Source organism: Pyrgilauda ruficollis, unplaced genomic scaffold (assembly GCF_017590135.1).
Source record: "Pyrgilauda ruficollis isolate IOZ18807 unplaced genomic scaffold, ASM1759013v1 scaffold2, whole genome shotgun sequence".
Taxonomy (NCBI): Eukaryota; Metazoa; Chordata; class Aves; order Passeriformes; family Passeridae; genus Pyrgilauda; species Pyrgilauda ruficollis.
This window is the reverse complement of record NW_024519206.1, coordinates 22,882,222-22,884,747: the sequence shown is the minus strand read 5'-3', so window position 1 is coordinate 22,884,747 and position 2,526 is coordinate 22,882,222.

Genomic DNA, 2,526 nt, shown 5'->3' with positions numbered 1-2,526 from the left:
GACACGTGTAGCCTATTGATCTAAGATTGTTTCCTGCTGCAGTACTTTACTTTTGAATAACTCGCCTTTTGCTGTAAGAACACGGTATTTGTAGTCTGCCCTGACAGTTTATTGCAGGTACCTCCCCCCAGCCCTCTAGGGAAACATGGCAAAACTGTGGAGCAAAATCTGAGAATGGTGAGAAATCCCAAAAGGAATAACAGTTTCAGTTTGGAAAGGGGAAGAATTTCACTGATATGAGAGGGCCAGAGGTGCACAGTAACTGAGATATCTCTTTGCCATGAGATGCTGCTCTACTGACTTTTCAGATTGTGTTAAACATCAGGGGTTTCATCCGTGCCTTTCTGGATTATCATAATATCGTATTGGGCAATCTCATTAAATAGAGAGCTTTTTCTGTCTATTTGTTCAATGATGAAAATGTTTATTCTGCAAGCCTTCTTTTTGGTGCTATTTCTTTATCCTTTCTATCATCTATTATATCCAGGTTAGAGATTGACAGGATAAGATCGTGGGATTTCTTGCAGAGTTTATAATATTTGAACATCAAATGTTTCAACAACTAATCTTGAAGAGATGTTCTTGCTAATCTGCTAGGCAATTATAGGTGAGTGCTTATGCATTGAGCCTTTTGCAGCCATTTAATACTACTTTTATTTTGCTTTTGGTTGGTGTTTATCACTATATCAGTGAGATTCTCGCTTGTGGTTTTGTCCCTTAATTGTATGGAATTAAAATAATTCCATTCAATGCTCAAAAATCTTCTCCACTGATGACAAGAGAAAATTATGAAGTAGTCTCTTCTGTAAGCTGTGCTTGCTAATGCTAATTCAGCACTCCTCTGTGAGGATGCTCTTCATGGTGTAAGGCAGGGGAGAGCAGGTATTCCAAACAATGGCCTGTCTGCTTCATCCGCCAACAACTCAAGATTAATTGTTGGCCTGGTTCACTAGCACAGATTTCATGTGCATCTACCTCTGCCACTGAACTGGCTCACATGTCAACACATCAGAGGAGCAGAGCCAAAGAGCCCTGAAGACAGCCCAACACAGTTCTGTTAACATCACTGGCACGTTGCTGGTTACAGGAAAACAGACCCAGCTGAAAACTCATCAAGGGGCTGTTCCCACTCTGTCAACACAAGCTGGTGAGGAGAATTTCCATTTTAATGTTAATGTTTAATGTTTGACAGACAATTCACCAGTAGCCCACCATCAGAAAAATGTAGGAATTTCCCTCTTGTCTTCTTAAAAACTTTCCACCCTACACTGACCACTGCAAACTCGTTACCAAGATATCATTCTTCCAAGACACCTCACTGAAACACCAAGATGAGCAATTCTGGGAACTTTCAAACTAGTTTTCTGCCTGTTCATTTTAGTTCAGTTCAGTTTTCTGCCTGTTCAGTTTAGTTCACTCGACTTCTAACAAGTGACCAAACAACAACAACAACAACAACAACAATAATAATATTAGTAATAAATGCCACTTAAATATAATTTTGTCCTTCAATTCCAACTTCATTCCTCAATGTGGGACACAGGGCACATAGCCTCAGCTCTGATCTCTGGGTGAATTGTAGGAACACAGGGACTTGGACAATTTGTTCTCGGAGCAGTTTTCCCCAAAGTGAAACCGTTCTAAATATACAGCTCATAGCTTTAGGAAGGCTACAGGCCATTGCAGCTCCTGTAGGAAGAGAAGAGTTTTTCAGTTTCTTTGATGCATGGTTGTGTCAGAGGTAGTGCACTGGTGTCAGTGTAAGAAAAAAGGAAGGGGTAGTTTTTCTATGCACTGGCTTTTTTATATATTCTTTGCCTATATATCAGCAGATCATGAGTTAAATCTTTAATATAGAATATAGACTTGGTGTGGCAATGCCTAAGTCTTGGGTTTTCGGCAATCACTTGAGATGCAAAACTCTTGGCAAAACTTGATGTTTCTAAAAAGCCTCTTCTAGAGTATTTTGCTCTGCAGAGAATCAAGTGTCTCCTTGCACCTCTACTCACATTTGCTAGTTTTAGATATTCTTTGAACAAAGAACAAGCTAAAAATATATATTCAATAATGGGATTATTAATTTTTATGCCCAGTTTCAGGACATGGATAAGTCATTAATGGCACAGGGAATAAAAAAAGTTACAGTAGCAATAGAACAACCAACATGGAAGTGTTCAATGGCTGATTCATACAGTACAGATGTCTTAAAATACTTGCAATACATTCAGCCTTCTCTGGAGGAGCTCATTTGTTAAGACTTCAGCAATGTGAAAACATGCTTTTATGCAGACTGTCTCAAGAAAATACTGATGGGTTGTAGAATTCAGGGAACTGCTTTTAATGCAATCAGAAGCTGATGAGAGAGGGTTTCACTGGAGCGCAAAAAAAGCTGCCAGATGAAGTTTATGACGCAGGCCAGAACAACATTAAACTCTGCTTTTAGATCTAGTGCTAGCAGGCATTTCTGGATTTAGAGCAAAATTCCAGTTGCAGCTGGGGGGTAAAGGTGAGGTGAGGATTACCAAC